The 19,617-nt window shown below is 37.0% G+C and overlaps 1 non-coding gene across 1 annotated transcript; it reads left to right on the top strand.

The window, feature by feature from the left end:
* Window positions 1–19,181: 19,181 nt before the first annotated feature.
* TRNAC-ACA lies at window positions 19,182–19,253 on the top strand. Its single transcript has one exon. It is a non-coding gene; the product is annotated as a tRNA-Cys (tRNA).
* Window positions 19,254–19,617: the final 364 nt, after the last annotated feature.

Raw genomic sequence — 19,617 nt, 5'->3', positions numbered from 1 at the left:
GGCTAGATTTGCACAATGACCACACACAGAGTTACTAGTTGATGCTGTCATCTGAGGAACACCTTTGGTGTTTCTAAACAGAGTGACTATATATTCTCCATGAGGCATGGAAAAGGCAGATGAACTTCAGAATGACCCTCTTGAGAGTGAATACACCTCGAAGAGGCCTGATGGAACCTTCAAGTCTTCTTATGACCATAGCTCACTAGTCCTAAAACTCCACTTTCACTCTATTTCATTGGTCAGACAATTTACAAAGGCCAGCCCGCATATAAACAGGGGTGAATTTAACTTTACTTGTCAGTGGGAAAAGTAGCAAGTAGTTTAAGGCCATCTTCAAACTGCTTCACTTGTGATGAACTGGCCATGTAATAATCTTCACCAACACTAGTCATCATTATCAGTACTTACATTTATCATCATTTCACACTGTAACGACTCTTGCAATATAAATATTATTTTCAGTTTTTCCAAATAAGGAAGGATAATGATAGAAGCCAAGTGGCTTAATAAAGCTCATATTACCTAGGAAACAGAGAGACAAAGTTTTATTGTGGAACTCCTGATTCCAGAACACACAAAATGCAATATGTTTACATAAAGCAGAAAAGTAAAATGCAACTCACTTCAGTATTTCAATAAAAAAATACTTTTAAAATCTGAAGTGAATCATCAAGTATTAGAGCAAGAGGAAAATAAAGATTATAATTTTAAATTATCTTAATAATTTGTAATAAGTACTAGATACATTGTTCTACTTTAATAATATTTTTGGAAAATGGTTCAAATTTATAAGTTTATTCAACATTATAGCTTTAGATAAGATGTAGCAAATACTCTGTGTCTTGCTTTAAAACTAACATGTGAATGCAAATACTGAACTTTACTATGGGTGAAATTATTCACCACTAACCTGCTTGTATAATTTGTTTGTTGATGTCCAATGCTGAACTTTCTTTTCTCAGATTCCAACTTTACAGTCAATAGTGTAAAGCAAGTTTCTAGCATAATTATATATGAAAGAGTGAATATCATAATTTCAAGTTAATATCTCAGTGAGATGTTTGGCAGAATGTTATCAAAACTTTAAATAAAAGCAATGTTTAATTACAAATATAGCCACCCAAAAGCAGAATTTTAGGGCCACTGAACAAAAATTATCAGGAGAATCATTTTTCTCTTAAAATTTCAGCCTATATTCTTGCATACTAATTAAATCATACCTGTTTTATTTTAAAAGCACAAGCATACTACTTGCCCTAAGGATACATTTTATTATCATGTGCAATAAGAAATGTTATTCTGCTTCAAGAGATAAAAGCAATTTAATTTGAATTTCTCTAACACTAGAGAGCATCAGCATAGCTAGTCATCTGTAACATCCCTGACTATTATCTTTTAGTAAACTATTTCATCCTGTCATTAATAAATGTGATATTTTTGTGTACTGAACTTATTACAAGGTGATGCTGTTGCATCTTGCCCCTTATAGCCAGAAAAAAAATCCACTTGCGGGTATGATAAGTTGCTTCTGCTTGAAAGATTTTTGCTTAGATCATTCTCAATTTAAAAAAAGCAGCCAAATTAAAAAGCAGAAGGTATTCTACAGAGAGTCAGGCGGGGACTATTCAGCATCCTTATTTTATTAAAAAAAAACCTTCTGAGATTAAAAAAAAAAAAAAATCCATTATAATCTCCTGAGCTTTCTAGATCAGTTTCACAGTCCATGTAGGCTTTAACCAATCATAGCGTGTTGCCTAATGGTGTTAATGGGAATTCATTTCTTCTTCTAATTAAACACAGATGTAGATCTAAAATTTAAGAAAAAGAGAAAAGCTGTATTCCTTTGCCAAGCACATAATTTCTCTTTTCTGTACACTACAGGGTCGTTGACAGTACCCAGGAGCCTAACACAGATGCACATTAATTACTCGTTCTCTAATTACTAGGGTACCAATATAACTGCTCAACCATTCATTATACATTCTTCTCAACTCTGCAAAACCCCAGAGACATATGCATGAAGCACACCACTTGGCAACATTAATTGAACCCTATTAACTCATAAAATTTATGAAAAGTGCAGCTATTAATAAAAAAGCACTCTTTCATTCAGTCCACGGAAGCCACAATGTACAAATGATCATTTTCCTCGTGCAATATATTGGATATCGGACAATGCAGCTGCTCACAGATTGTTAATTATCAGGAATACATCAACAGGATTAGACTAGAATCCTGGTGGTTAAATTAGCCAGGCTAATTTGCCATTCTGGAAGTTATTCACAGTGGTAGTTAGCTGTATAAGCAAATCTAAATAGGATGCTTAGCCAGGAAGTTAGATATAAAAAAATAAAACAAGAAGCAAACAAAAACTAGCTCCATCATAAACTTAGCCATAATAAATTAATAAATCATTGTACTATCAATTTGCTTATTTACAACATAATTCAATCAAATAATTTTACTGGAAATGCATCTTTAATAGGATATTTTACATTGGAAACAATGTCTAATTCATGTCAGATATATATTTTCCTTATTTGTATATTTATTATTGCTGGATATAATCCAAACTCCATAATCTAGATTCACAGGAAGTTCCAGTTTATCTCCTGGTAATCTATACATGAATCTCATCTTTAAGCCAGTTGACATACTTGGCTTTCTGACCACTTGTCATTCTGCCTCCTACACAGATACTTCTATAGACCTCAAATGTACTCCCTCTTTCTTTTGAAAAAACAAAGACCACCATGCCTCTAGTCATCATACAAACTTTCTGATCTCTCACTTCTGACTTGATGACTTCTATACACACTGATTGAAAAAAAAATTAGGTATTATTCATTTGACTAGTCATTGTAGATACAAAGATATGCCCAATGAAACGTAAAACAAATAAAATAGAAAATCTAACAGTTTAGTGGAGAAAAGAGTAATAAACAATTAAATACATGGGCTATTTAATGCAACAAAAATGCTGGAAAATTGGTAGCAGAAGTGAAGACTGACAGCTTTGTACTCCCAATGCATAAGATGTCCAATCCATGTCATCTAGCATGTGTTGGCTTGTTTGCCCATTTATATTTGCATATATTTTTTCTCAGCAATTGAATTTCCTTTATATTTTTAAATCATATATTCATATGAGAGGCCTTTATTTAATAATTTATTGACATTAAGAAGATCCTGAAATATAAGAATATCTGAATTTTTTATCTGTACTAGGATATTACTTGGCATTTTAAAAACAAATTTCAATAGTAAAATGACATTATTCAAAAATTTCAGTTCCTATTTTATTCATAGTATCTTGAAAATTGCTCAATAAAATAAACTACTGTACATTATATAATAAGGAATGGAATAGCTTATCATTGCTTTTGGTTCTTTTCTATTACCTTCCTTGAAGTTAGGTACAAATTATACCATCCATTTAATATTGTAAGGCCTTGTTTCATTTATTTATGTGGACATGCATTATTTATTATCTATCTGATAAGTGATCAAATGATCTTTAAATATAGCTAAATCAACCAGATTATAATATTTTATCTATCTAGATTGCAAAAGGTCCTAAAAACTCAGTCATACCTTTAGTTAAGGCAGTCTGTAAATGTGGCTTCAATGTCTATTTTTTTCTTTCAGTTTTTGAGGGTCATTAAATATAAAAATAATATAAATAATCAAATGAAAATTCGAGCTTGGCTGTGTATTGGGAAAGACTGATGAAACTACTTACATTGTATGAAACTTCCTCCAGAAATATCTCTTATTTGAAAAAAGATCATAAAATTGGAGAGGGCAAGGAGGTGACATGAGTTAGAAAATATATATGACATGTGCTTATATTCTTCTTGGCTTCTAATACATTAGAATCTATCGAGACCAGAGAAATTTGCATATCATATTCCATGAATTCAATATGTGTCTGGAATACATTGACCTTGTATGTTAACTATGAGCCCCTGGATATTTGGTAATAGTCTATCTTATCAAAAATAAATACCAGTAGTATATCTTTTATTCTTCCTCCAGGAGAGGATGTGCTAAGAATATACCTAGAAAATACATTTATCTTTAAAAGTTTCCATAAAGAAACCATCATGAATCTACATATTACATAAGGCTAAGTATCTCTTGTATCATTACAGACTATTAAGATAGAGGATCCAGAGAATCTTTAATTATCCAGAAATTAGCCCGTGGAGTGGCATGTCAGCAAGAATTTTCACCTGACCTGGGACCAGACTCCCAGAGATGTTGGACAAAAATTAGTCATGAATCGTCTCCCAAGTAGTCAAATTTTGGACCAAGAAGAGAATCTGAGAAATATAAAATTTTCTGCCATATCAGTAAACAAAGGATATCATAGTTATCAGTGATCACACCCTTCCAATATTAGCTGCTGAACCCTGACAAAACCTACGATATAAAAACCTAGTATACTGGCCCCAAGTAGCTGAGGTGCATATCAAAGAACGAGTTCAGTGAGCTCAAACTCTTGGATTTTTCCATACACATAAAAGTATTAAATTTCTTAACTTAGGATATATGATTTTCTTTAACTAATATAATCTTTTGGTGTTCCAAGTACCTGATGCTCGTTGCAAAACTCCTATATATCCTAGTCCCCCACCCACCTCCTCAAAGCTGTTCTCTCAGGGTTAATTGAGATGCTGTTTCTCAGGTTCGAAGTCCTAAAAATTCTCACTAAATAGCATAACTCTCAAAAAAGGGACAATTTTTAAGGAATGTCATCTAATTCTTTCACCTTCATGATGTATAGATGGATTTTCAGAAATTAGATTAAAAAAAGACAACATGTATTTGCTTAAAACATATATATTAACACTAGTTAAGACATCCATATGTATAGTGAAAATGAACTTCTGTTTTTAAAGCCTGATAAGAATAGAAATCAGCAATTTGTATATTGTATAGATATAATTTTTAAAAATAAGAAAATTTAAAATGTCAGTCTCTCCTGTACAAATATTTGGTACTACCTACCTACATACATACAATATACAATGCATTTACAACAAAAATATTTTAAAAATTTCCATGAACTTACATATGTGTGTAGAGAGAATGATTTTCTCAGCATCCCAACATGACATTTCTTTGACGTCATAGAATACTGTAGTTTCAGACATTCTTAGACTTAACCTACCTCTAATTTATTTCCTATTATACTAAAATAATACCTTCTACAGCAGGTCTTTCAACTATTTTTCATTTGGGCTGTGTGGGTATGTGTTAATTCACTCAGTTGCATCTAACTCTTTGTAGCCCCATGGACTACATTTTATGCCCCATGGAGCCACCAGGCTCCTCTGTCCAAGGAATTTTCCAGGCAAGAATACATTTCTTGGCAGGTTGTCATTTCCTACTCCAGGGGATCTTCCTGACCCAGGGATCAAACCCATGTCTCCTGTGTCTAATGGATTCTTCACCACTGTGTCACCTGGGAAGCTTTCTTCCTTTGTACTAAGAACAAACATTATATTTTATAATTGTAAAATAATTAGTTCTTATAAAATACCATTTATTTCTAATAAAGATAAGAGGATTTGGAAGTCTCTCCAAACTAAATTTGTTTCACCAGGAAAACTTCTGATTACTCAGGGTCCAAACCTATGCTACATAGCAAGACATGAGAATGTCTTTGTCATTTAGCAAGTTTAATCATGTGTTTCTGAAAAAACAACAACAACAAATTGAAGCATATTATGTTTTCTCCACTGTGCTTGATACTCCAAGTTAGTTTTACAATAGTGAAAGAAACTCAAGGGCACAGAGATATGTAAGAGAGACAATTGGGATTTTAGCTAGTATATGGTGCTGTGCTTAGACGCTCAGTCCTGTCGGACTCTTTGCGACCCCATGGACTGCAGCCTGCCAGGCTCCTCTGTCCATGGGGATTCTCCAGGCAAGAATACTAGGGTTGCCATGCCCTCCTCCAGAGGGTCTTCCCAAACCAGGGATTGAACCCAGGTCTACCTCACTGCAGTCAGATTCTTTACAGTCTGATCCACCAGGGAAGATAAAAATAGGGCATAGAGAAGGCACAGACCCAGCATCCCTGACCTGTTCTCTGCTTGTCTGGTTAATTTTTGCATGTCAGAAACATGTAAGCTTAAAGTTGAGAGTAGGTGGAATATAAAGCAGAAGTAGGATTTAATAGGGAAATCCTATTAAACAATTTCTTTTTCCATCTAAACAGGGTTGAACAAGTGGGTGTGTGTCAGATTAAGCAGGAAGTTAGTTGTAGGCAAAAATAAGGAGTTTAGTCTATCTCTAAAACCTACCTGGAAAAAAAAAGAAATGTTTAAATATTGGTAATACAAAATCTAATTAAAACCAAAGTCATACCCTCTGCATAGAAGTTATTTCACATCTTCTACTCTTGGACTATCACCCTGAATCATCCTACCTTATTTATTCTGGGACCTCTGGTTCAAAAATCCTTTGACCCATTGAGAGATCTCAGTAATATACTCAGACATATAGAGAACACATCTTACATTCTCTATTATTTCTGACACATTTTAAAGTATTTTTTACCAGGCTTCAATTACTTTGTCAATAAGTGAAAACACTTTACCACCTTACAAAGTTGATTCTCTTTACTTTACCTTTCTCAGTGAGGTATTCTGGAAAATTCCAAATCTGATTAACTCCAAAGCGATGCCTTCTCCTCACCTGCTTCCAACTTTCCTTCAATAGAATTAACTTCCTGTGTAACTTTGTTTTGCTCTTTTTTCTTCTCAGTTTTTCAACACTCTTGAGTCTTACTTGAAAATATTAAATCATGTTTTTCTGAGCAAATAAATTCATCAGATGAAAATCACTTCTTCCATTTATCCTTTTCACCATCAAATACTTGTATTTGCAGCCATATTCATGTACAGTTTATTGATTTTAGTAAAGGAAATCTTCTTTACATCTATCTGAGGCCACTCCACTTCAAAAAAAAAAAAAAAAAAATCAAACCACACTCACTTTCTTTAGATGGTGGTTTAGTCGCTAAGTCATATCTGACTCTTGTAACCCCATGGACTGTACCCTGCCAGGTTCCTCTGTCCATGGGATTTTCCAGACAAGAATACTGGAGTGCGTTGCCATTTCCTTCTCCAAACTATTCTTTAAACCCACAAAATTCTCCTGCTGACTGGTATCAGGATTTGTTTCATTTGTATTGCTATCACTACAACCATCAAATGAACATGCTTCAGGAATTAACATTTTAAAACACACCAATAGATGGAAGAAAAACTAATTCCTTGATCTTACATGTTTTTCCATCCATTTCCCCCAAATCTTTATGACCTTTTCCACAGTAAAACTCCTAACAGGAGCTACATAAATGTATGATCCTTAAGTTCCCACCATTTATCATTTCTTTGTTCCAATCAATCACTTGTGCCTCTCCCCACTCTGTTGTAAACTTTCTGCTCAAAGTCATAAATAACTTCTATCTTACTAAACTTGTTAGTCATTATTTCAGTCAGTTCAGTCAATCTGTTGTGTCCAACTCTTTGCAACCTCATGGACTGCAGCATGCCATGGACAAGGGAGGCCTTGTCCATCACCAACACCCACAGTTTGCTCAATCTAATGTCCATTGATTGAGTCAGTGATGCCATCCAACCATGTCATCTTCTGTCGTCTCTGTCTCCTGCTGCCTTCAAACTTCCCCAGCATCAGGGTCTTTTCCAATGAGTCAGCTCTTTGCATCATGTGGCCAAAATATTGGAACTTCAGCTTCAGCATCAGTCTTTCCCATGAATATTCAGGATTGATTTCCTTTTGGATTGACTGGTTTGATCTGTTTGCAGTCCAAGGGATTCTCAAGAATCTTCTCCAACACCACAGTTCAAAAGCATCAATTTTTAGGCATTCAACTGTCTTTATAGTCCAACTCTCACATCCATACATGACCACTTTAGATGGACCTTTGTCAGCAGCAAAGTAATATCTCTCCTTTTTATATGTTGTCTAGGTTGGTCATAGTTTTTCTTCCAAGGAGCAAGTGTCTTTTAACTTCATGGCTGCAGTCACCATCTGCAGTGATTTTGGAACTCAAGAATATAAAGTCTGTCACTGTTTCCAATGTTTCCACTATCTATTTGCCATGAAGTGATGGGACCGGATGCCATGGTCTTAGTTTTTTGAATGTTGAGTTTTTAATCAGCGTTCTCAGTCTCCTCTTTCACTTTCATCAAGAGGCTCTTTAGTTCTTCACTTTCTGCCATAAGAGTGGTGTCATCTGCGTCTCTGAGGTTATTAATATTTCTCCCAGCAATCTTGATTCCAGCTTGTACTTCATCTAGCCTAGCACTTCACATGATGTACTCTGCATGCAAGTTAAATAAGCAGGGTGACTGTATACAGCCTTGATGTATTCTTTTCCCCATTTGGAACCAGCCTGTTGTTCCATGTCCAGTTCTAAATGTTGCTTCCTGACCTGCATACAGATTTCTCAAGAGGCAGGACAAGTGATCTGATATTCCCATCTCTTCCAGAATTTTGCAGTTTGTTGTGATCCACATAGTCAAAGCTTTTGGCATAGTCAATAAAGCAGAAGTAGATGTTTTTCTGGAACTCTCTTGCTTTTCTGATGATCCAGCAGATGTTGGCAAGTTGATCTCTGATTCCTCTGCCTTTTCTAACAGTATAGAGCTTCTCTATCTTTGGCTGCAAAGAATATAGTCAGTCTGATTTCAGTATTGACTATCTGGTGATATCTATGTGTAGAGTTGTATGTTGTGTTGTTGGAAGCAGGTGTTTCCTATGACCATTGTGTTCTCTTGGCAAAACTGTTAGCCTTTGCCTTGCTTCATTTTATACACCAAGGCCAAACTTGCCTGTTACTCCAGGTATCTCTTGACTTCCTACTTTTGCATTCAATCCTCTATGATGAAAAGGATATCTTTTTTTTTTTTTTAAATATATACATTCATTCTAAAATATCTTGTGGGTCTTCATAGAACCATTCAACTTCAGTGTCTTTGGCATTAGTTAGTGGTTGTGGCATAGACTTGGATTACTGTGATGTTGAATGGTTTGCCTTGGAAACAAACTGAGATCATTCTGTTGTTTTAGAGATTGCACTCCAGTACTGTATTTTGCACTCTCTTGTTGACTATGAGGGCTACTCAATTTCTTGTAAGGGATTCTTGCCCACATAGTGGATATAATGGACATCTGAATTTAATTCACCCATTTTTGTCCATTTTATTTCACTTATTCTTAAGATGTTGAGGTTCACTCTTGGCATCTCCTGCTTGACCATGTCCAATTTGCCTTGATTCATGAACCTAACATTCCAGATTTCTATGCACTATTGTTCTTTACAGCATCAGACTTTGCTTTCAATATGAGATACATTCACAACTGAGCATCGTTTTGAGGCAGCAATTGTTAGGTAGTCAGTGTAGGGTCAGAGCCTGGGTTCTTTTTCTAATTTCAATTTTAATTCTCTCACATAAAACTTTATGCTCTGTTAGCCAAAACCTGTATTTGCTACTTCAGTTTCTGGGCATTCAAATTAATGTCTGGAGATACATAGAGCACCCAGACCCTACAAAAAGACAATCATATTAACTGCTTTCCAATTTATCAAGGGAAAAAAAAAAAAGACCTGCAAAATGACCATTAGGTCTTAAACATACACTTAGTTCCTAAATAATGGTCTGGGGTCTTGAGAAAGGGTGGTGGGATGGTGTCACAATGTCTGAAGAAATTGAGAACCTTGGGAATCCAAAAAAAAAGCCATAAAAATGGCAAACTGGATGTTCAAACTGATTGGTCAAAATGACATATTTTAAAGTCATGAGCCAACAAAAACTATACAGATCAATAATAGTAAAGATATAAAACTGCCATAATCCCTGTCTTTTGGGGCTCTTCACCCACTCTCAGTGTCTACGCTGTGAACTTGATATTCGTTAAAATAAACTTTGCCTGTGTGAGTGCGGGTTTGAGACATTCATTCTTCAGCTCCGTGAATAGAACTCGAGTTTCACGTGTCATCTTCCACTTTGGCCAAGCTGCTTCAGTCTTTCTGAGGCTATTTCTCCGTTCTTCCCCAGTAGCATATTGGACATCTACCCACCTGTGGGGCTCATCTTCCAGTGTCACATCTTTTTGCCTTTACATACTCTTCATGGGGTTCTTGAGGCAAGAATACTGGTTTGCCATTTCCTTCTCCGGTGGACTACGTTTTGTCAGAACCATCTACGGTGACCTATTGTGGGGAAAGGGAAAATTAGCCAAGATGGTGTGCTCAGGCTCTCTCATCCTGCTGGTCTCTCGCTCCTGCCCCACATTTTGTAAATAATGATTTATGCAGCAGCGGAGATCACTTATAGTACTGTGCATGCGCATCACGAGGTACTCACTCGGCCGTGGGGACTTTGTGCGGTAGGCCTGTGTGAGCTTCGCCATGAAAGCACTTGCTGCTGCTGCCCTGGGGCTGCGTCGGGGCAGCATCATTATTGTTATGTGAGGTTATGTTATGGCTCCGTTATGGCTCCATTACGGTTATGTTGTGGCTGCTTACTGCATCAGCCAGAGAAGAGGCTGTTTATGGCCGCCATGCCATCCAGGAGAGAATAATTGTGTCTGCAGTTCCTATGGCTCTCCGCGTCTTCTTCCAGCCTCTTTGCTTGTGCCTTGCCTACCCTGGGTCCAGCAAACAGCAAGCCAGACAACTGGCTTCATCAACAGGATCAGCAGTACGTCCGTCCACCTTGGGTGGCCTTGCATGGCATGGCTCATAGCTTCACTGAGTTACACAAGACTGTGATCCATATACGGAGAAGGCAATGGCACCCCACTCCAGTCCTCTTGCCTGGAAAATCCCATGGACGGAGGGGCCTGGTGGGCTGTAGTCCATGGTGTCGTGAAGAGTCGGACACGACTGGGCGACTTCACTTTCACTTTTCACTTTCATGCGCTGGAGAAGGAAATGGCAACCCACTCCAGTGTTCTTGCCTGGAGAATCCCAGGGATGGGGGAGCCTGGCGGGCTGCCGTCTATGGGGTCGCACAGAGTCGGACACGACTGAAGCGACTTAGCAGCAGCAGCAGTGATGTATATAATCATTTTTGATAGCTTTCTGTGATTGTAGTTTTCATTCTGGAGGTTGCAGGCTTATAGTGCTTGCTTCTTTTGTCTGCCCTCTGAAGGAAAAGAATAAGAGGCTTGTGCAAGCTTCATTATCTAGAGTCTTGCTCTGGTGGGCGGGGCCATACTCAGTAAATCTTTAATCCTATTGTCTGCTGAGGGGTGAGGCTGTGTTTCCTCTCTGTTGGTTGTTTGGCCTGAGGCAACCCAATTTTGGAGCTAAAGGCTGTTTGGTATGAATTCTTTTTTCTGTTGGGAAAGATTTTTGTGATATCTCTTTCCCACAAAGACCAATATAATTCCAATATGAATTGAAATTTTCCCAATTCTTATTGTCATTTAGATTTTAAAAGGTTAAGTAAAGGACAACGGGGTATTATTGATACAGTAAAAACAAAACAAACAAACAAACAAAAAACAAAAAAATACCACACGTTTCCTCTCCTTGACATAGATTCTGTCTTGCACTTTCCCAGGATTATATCTCTCCTGTATTCTTTAGCCATCTACCTTTTCAAGGCATTTTACTTCATACTACTTTTTCTTCATTTTTGAAAAGTATTTCTAATTTTATTAACATCTTGTGAAGAGAGTCATTTGCATGTAATTAGTTTCTTCAGAAAATGATTTCTCTTTCTGAAATTATGCACTAGCACATTATAGAACAATCAAATTATCAGCCTCTCTTCCAAGGATCAATTCTACACTCAGAAATTATGATGAGTGAGGTTCTCCATCATTAAAACTGCATACAAATTCTTTAGAGCTGTCAAAGCAACATCGATGGTTGTTATTTAATGTGTTTATGACTATCAGGAGTTAATGGCATTTTGTAACATAATGGAATTTTAGAGGAAGTTAATCTTTCCGTGATTGGAATATATAGCTGAAGGCCTAAAAATCCAAAAGAGCAATCTGTTACTATTTCTAGGCTTTTGCTCACCAATGATAGTCAGTTTACCAACTTTCTGATCTATACATTAATGCTACATGAGTTTTAACTGAAATCTGATAGATTTAAAGACAATGAAATTTTACTATTTAGTGCACTGAGTTATCAAATAAAAGGTAATATTAGGGGAATGGGAGTTTAGTTTTTCCTCCATGTCTTATAAATTTTGATAGAAGGTCCTTCTATTGATAAGCATACTTCATTTTTTTCACCTGAAGATAAATGTGCATTAATTATTTTCCAATGTATTCAAATTAATAAATGTTAAGTTTTCAGAAATAAAATATGCTGCCAATAAACATGCAAAAACAAAATGGCACAGGAATAATGGCAGGAACCACATTAAAGAAATGTGCAGAAATTACATTACAGGACCTCATATTTTCCTGATCAAAAGTAGAATGACCGAGCAGGTGTACATTTTCTGTTCCTTTTATTTCAGTGTTTTTTTTAAACATTGATGTGTTACCTGAGGATTTTATTAAAATTCAGATTTGGGTTCAGTAAGACACGTGTTGGATTTGAGATTGGGCATTTTCAAAATGCTTCCTGGTGAGCAGATGCTGCTGTTCTTTTGATATGATGAGTAGTAAGGCTACATAACCTGTGTTTCCACCATGGAAGCACTTCCCATTGGTTGTAGCAGCTTCTTTCCCTAGGATACTTTTTGCATCTATCAGCTTTATTTTCTGTATCCTCTGTTTTCTAGTGATACTACCTACATGTAAACCTCAACTAGTTAGTATCATATTCTCATGCAGCTCTTAAACATATCAGATATCTTGACTTCAATCAAGACTGACTGATAGGAATCTCTGATAGTGGAGTCCTCAAATCTGTTATCTGTAAAAAGAATCCCAGAAGTGTCTACAATTTACACCAGTATTTGAGATCCAACATATTAATAGATGTCTATCATAAGGGCAAGAATATTTGTATGCTTGGGGAAAAATAAGTAACCCTGCTGATTGTTGGATCTCTATTTATGTCTATTTATTTTAGTCTTTTAAATCCAATAGCATATTTTATTTCAAACAGGAAAGAACTGATCTCTTAGCATAAGCAACAGTCTCTCAAGCTACATAGTATCCACTCACTTCATAACATAGCTGTCATATTTTGTTGACAATTGATTTCACTCTTATGTTTTTAGAAGCTTCTAAAACACATGACTTCTAAAGCATATGGGGCTTCCCAGGTGGCTCAGCGTGAATGAGCCGATTGGTTCATTCCAATGCAGGGACCATGGACTTGACCCCTGGGAAGAAATGATCTTCTTCAGGAAGATCCCCTGGAGAAAGAAATGACAACCCAATCCAGTATTTTTGTTGTTCAGTCTCTAAGTCTTTTCTGACTCTTTGTGACCCCATTGACTGCAGCATGCCAGGCTTCCTTGTCCTTCACTATGTCCCAGAGTTTGTTCAGATTCAAGTCTATTGAGTCAGAGATTCTATATTCCAGGATTCTTGCCTGGAAAACTCCATGCACAGAGGATCCTGTTGGGTTACAATCCACAGGGTCGCAAAAGAGTTGGACATGGCTTAGCAACTAAACAACAACAACAAAAACCATATACAAATTATTAACCATACTGCCTATTAACAACCACTCATTTACTCATCGGCAAATGGAAAAAGAAAATGATTTCTTCCCGCAGTCCCAGAGTAGTCCTCTCCAGTGTACTATAGTGACAAATGTAGTTGTCATACACAATGTATGTATAGCAGTGTTGTGATTTAGGTATTTACAGTATTGCAAAACAAGCAAGCAAACGACAAAAAAGCAAAAGCTTCAGAATATATAGATTAGTTTCAAAGTATTGTATAATATTTCTCTGGGAAGAAAACTGTTAAAGATGATGAATCATGTAACCTGATTATCAAAGTAGAAAAAGACACAATAGAAGCCTCCAAGCAGAATCATCTTGATTTAAATTTTCTTTTTGCTAAACTTGTAATCCCCAACTGCATATCAACTCAAACCACAGTTATGTTCAAGTATTTTAACAGTGATAGCATTTCCTAAAGGCAGGAATGATATTTATTTTTTATTTTAATGTTTTGTAACATACAGCTTTTGTATATAACTTGTTTTTATATGATGAAGGCATTGTAATATACTGCAAGACATATATCCAATGCTATTATAGCCTTTCTACTAAAGGATGGAGTATTGAAATATTGTCTTATTAAACTTAACATTGAATTAGAGCAGAATGGTAAATGCATTATAGTCTCTTGCACCAAGTTCTAATATGGCAAGTGTCACTTTTAAAGCAGGTGGCTGTTACTCTCTGATCCCTGAAGTGGCAGTTGCAATTGATAATTTTATTTTGAATATATTTTTCTGTTTATTCATGGAAAGTGATGTTGTTCACTAAGAATATGTTAAAATAAAAATAAAATTATAATTTCCAGTCTTATCTCAAATAAATATTTGAATTAAGCAGCTTCTAATAATTTTTTCAAATTAACCTTCATTATCATAATGTAATATCTATCAAGTGCTCACTATGTACTAGTCATTATTCCAAAAAACATTTAATGGATTGTTTCACTTAGTTTTCACAATTCTAGGAAATGTACTATTAAAATTCCCATCTGGCAGATGAAGCAACTGACACGCAGAGAAGTTAACTTACTTGTCTGAGATGATAAGATTATAAAAATATAAAGATAAAATTGTAAGAATAGAAACCTCAGAAGTCATTCTAAGCTTTGAAATGCATTTATTCAGTATTGCTTTCCATGAGCATCATATTTGTGGCTAAAATGTCAAGGCACGTCATTGAAATCATGGTAATTTTTTCCCACAGTTTCCTCATTTATAAGAGGCCTGCCCTAAGCCATTCAGAACTGATTATTTTTTATTTTTTTATCCAGATTTCAGGAATGAGACATGGTTCCTTTAAAGTATGTAATTTCCAACAGGCTAGTAAATATAGAATTTAAGTAAATATTTTTATTTATGAATGGCATGTACAGGCAGTTGGAAAATACTTTTAAGTTATTAAGTCTATTGATGATTAATTAAAAAACATAGGCAGAATCCTTCAATACTATCCTCCTGTATATGATGTTTATAGACACATATAATTTAAAAGAATATGTTTGGATTTTTGCATTGCCTAGTGTTTCCAGGGAAACAGTTTATTATATATTAATATTATTTTGTAGAATGAAATGGTTCTATGGTCAAAAACAGTCATGATACATTAGATTCTTAAATTTATAAATGTGCACTGAAAATGTTTTGGCAGTGTTTAATATACTAATTGCTCCTTGGAAGAAAAGCTATAACAAACGTAGACAGTGTATTAAAAAACAGAGACATCACTTTGCCAACAAAGGTCCATATAGTCAAACTATAGTTTTTCCAGTAGTCACGTACAGATGTGAGAGTTGGACAATAAAGAAGGCTTAGTGCCAAAGAATTGATGCTTTTGAACTGTGGTAATGGAAAAGACTTTTGAGAGTTCCTTGCACAATGCTGTAAAGAGCAATATTGCATAGGAACCTGAAATGTTAGGTCCATGAATCAAGGCAAATTGGAAGTGGTCAAACAGGAGATGGCAAGAGTGAACATCAACATTTTAGGAATCAGTGAACTAAAATGGGCTGGAATGGGTAATTTAACTCAGATGACCATTATATCTACTACTGTGGGCAAGAATCAACTAGAAGAAATCGAGTAGCCATCATAGTCAACAAGAGTCCCAAATGCACTAGTGAAGTCGCTCAGTCATGTCTGACTCTTTGCGACCCCATGGACTGCAGCCTTCGAGGCTCCTCTGTCTATGGGATTTTCCATGCAAGAGTACTGGAGTGGGTTGCCATTTCCTTCTCCAGGGAATCTTCCCAACTCAGGGATTGAATCCCAGTCTCCTGCATTGCAGGCGACGCTTTACCCTCTAAGCCACTTTCTCAAAAATGACAGAATGATCACTGTTCATTTACAAGGCAAACCATTCAATATCAAAGTAATCCAAGTCTATGCCCTGACCAGTAATGCTGAAGAAGTTGAAGTTGAACGGTTCTATGAAGACCCACAAGGCCTTTTAGAACTAACACCCCAAAAAGATGTGCTTTTCATTATAAAGGCCTGGAATGCAAAAGTAAGAACTTAAGAAACACCTGGAGTAACAGACAAAGTGGGCCTTGGATTACAGAATGAAGCAGGGCAAAGAGTTTTGCCAGGAGAATGCACTGGTCATACAAACACCCTCTTCCAACATAAAAGGCAAGACTCTACACATGGACATCACCAGATGGTCAATACTGAAATCAGATTGATTATATTCTTTGCAGCCAAAGATGGAGAAGCTCTATTCAGTCAGCAAAAACAAGACTGGGATTTGACTGTGGCTCAGATCATGAACTCCTTATTGACAAATTCAGATATAACTGAACAAAGTAGGGAAAATCACTAGACCATTCAGGTATGACCTAAATCAAATCCCTTACCATTATACAGTGGAAATGACAAATAGATTTAAGGGACTAGATCTGACAGACAGAGTGCCTGATGAACTATGGATGGAGGTTCATGACACTGTACAGGAGACTGGGAGCAAAACCATCCCCAAGAAAAAGAAGTGCAAAAAAGCAAATGGCTGTCTGAGGAGATCTTATGAATAGCTGTGAAAAGAAGAGAAGTGAAAAGCAAAGGAGAAAAGGAAGGATATACCCACTTGAATGCAGAGTTCCAAAAAATAGCAAGGAGAGATAAGACAGCCTTCCTCAGTGATCAATTCGAAGAAATAGAGGAAAACAATAAAATGGGAAAGACTAGAGGTCTCTTCAAGAAAATTAGAGATACCGAGGGAACATTTCATGCAAAGATGGGCTCAATAAAGGACAGAAATTGTACGGACCTAACAGAAGCAGAAAAGATTAAGAAGAGGTAGCAATAATACACAGAAGAACTGTGCAGAAAAGATCTTCACGACACAGATAATCATGATGGTGTGATCGCTAACCTAGAGCCAGACACCTGGAATGCTCACCTAGAGCCAGACACCCAAGGCCCAGACACCTGGGTCTTAGGAAGCATCACTATGAACAAAGCTAACGGACGTGATGGAATTCCAGTTGAGCTATTTCAAATCCTAAAAGATGAAACTGTGAAAGTGCTGCAATCAATATTCCAGAAAATTTGGAAAACTCAGCAGTGGCCACAGGACTGGAAAAGGTCAGTTTTCATTCCAATCCCTAAGAAAGGCAATCCCAAAGAATGCTCAAACTACTGCACAATTGCATTCATCTCACATGCTAGTAAAGTAGTGCTCAAAATTCTCCAAGCCAGACTTCAGAAATATGTGAACCATGAACTTCCAGATGTTCAAGCTGGTTTTAGAAAAGGCAGAGGAACCAGAGATCAATTTTCCATCTGCTGGATCATCAAAAAAGAAAGAGAGCTCCAGAAAAACATCTATTTTTGCTTTATTGACTATGCCAAAGCCTTTGACTGTGGATCACAATAAACTGTGGAAAATTCTGAAAGAGATGGGAATATCAGACCACCCGACCTGCTTCTTGAGAAATCTGTATGCAGGTCAGTAAGCAACAGTTAGAACTGGACATGGAACAACAGACTGGTTCCAAATAGGAAAAGGAGTATATCAAGTCTGTACATTGTCACCCTGCTTATTTAACTTATATGCAGAGTACATCGTGAGAAACGCTGGGCTGGATGAAGCACGAGCTGGAATCAAGTTTGCCAGGAGAAATATCAATAACCTCAGATATGCAGATGACACCACCCTTATGGCAGAAAGTGAAGAAGAACTAAACAGCCTCTGGATGAAAGTGAAAGCTGCTGCTGCTGCTGCTAAGTCGAATCAGTTGTGTCCAACTCTGTGTGACCACACAGACAGCAGCCTACCAGGATCCTCTGTCCCTGGGATTCTCCAGGCAAGAACACTGGAGTGGCTCGCCATTTCTTTCTCCAATGCATGCATGCATGCTAAGTCGCTTCAGTCATGTCTGACTCTGTGCGACCCTGTAGACGGCAGGAAAGTGAGAGGAGAGTGAAAAAGTTGGCTTAAAGTTCGACATTCAGAAAACACAGATCATGGCATCTGGTCCCATTACTTCATGGCAAATGATGGAGAAACAGTGGAAACTGGCAGTATTTATTTTTGGGGTCTCCAAAATTACTGCAGATGGTGCCTACAGCCATGAAATTAACTGATGCTTATTCCTTGGAAGAAAAGTTATGACCATCCTCGTCAGTATATTAAAAAGCAGAGATGTTACTTTGCCAACAAAGGTCCGTCTAGTCAAGGCTATTTTTTTTTCCAGTAGTCATGTATGAGTGTGAGAGTTGGACTATAAAGAAAGCTGAGCACCAAATAATTGATGCGTTTGACCTATGGTTTGGAGAAGACACTTAAAAGTCCCTTGAACTGCAAGGAGATCAAAACAGTCAATCCTAAAGGAAATCAGTCCTGAATATTCATTGGAAGGACTGATTTTGAAGCTGAAACTCCAATACTTTGGCCACCTGATACGAAGAACTGACTCATTGGAAAAGACCCTGATGCTGGGAAAGATTGAAGGTGGGAGTAGAAAGGGATGACAGAGGATGAGATGGCTGGATGGCATCACCGACTCAGTGGACATGAGTTTGAGTAAACTCTGGGAGGTGGTGATGGACAGGGAGCCCTGGCGTGCTGCTGTACATGGGATTGCAAAGAGCTGGACTAGACTGAGCGACTGAACTGAACTGAATTGGACTACAAGGAGATCAAACTAGTCAATTCTAAAGGAAATGAACCATGAATATTCAATGGAAGTTCTGATGCTGAAGCTCCAATACTTTGGCCACGTGATGTAAAGAGCTAACTCATTATAAAAGATCCTGATACTGGGAAAGACTGAGAATAGGAAGTGAAGAGGGTGACAGAGGATGATATGGCTAACTGGCATCATAGGCTCAATTGACATGAGTTTGAGCAAACTCCAGGAGACAATGAAGGACAGGGAAGCCTGGTGTGTTGCAGTCCATGGTATCTCAGATTCAAACAGAACTGAGAGACTGAACAACTAATATACTAATGTGCTTGATATTTAATATTGCTGATGTGACTTCCCTGGTGGCTCAGATGGTAAAGCGTCTGCCTACAGTGCAGGAGACCCGGGTTCAATCCCTGGGTGGGGAAGATCTCCTGGAGAAGGAAATGGCAACCCACTCCAGTCTTCATGCCTGGAAAATCCCCTGGATGGAGGAGCCTGGTGGGCTATACAGTCCATGGGGTCGTAAAGAGTTGGACACTTCACTTTAATGTGATTCAGTATGCTAATATGCACAGAATCGTATCAGAATTTTCCCAAATTTACTTATTTACAGCTTTTATTTTTCCATGGAGCACATTATTCCATAGTATATTCTTTGGGAAGCTTTGTCTAGAATTCTGGGAATAAAAATGAGTAATAGGCAAATATGGACCATATTCTAGAGGTAGAAGAGATATTGAAAACAGACGGTGTGAAAGGTGAGGGCGAGATTAGGGCTCTGACTCCTAT

The sequence above is a fragment of the Cervus elaphus genome, chromosome 17, assembly GCF_910594005.1.
Source record: "Cervus elaphus chromosome 17, mCerEla1.1, whole genome shotgun sequence".
In the NCBI taxonomy this organism is placed as follows: domain Eukaryota; kingdom Metazoa; phylum Chordata; class Mammalia; order Artiodactyla; family Cervidae; genus Cervus; species Cervus elaphus.
The sequence above is the reverse complement of the archived record's forward strand: the minus strand, read 5'-3'. Positions and strand labels throughout refer to the sequence as shown.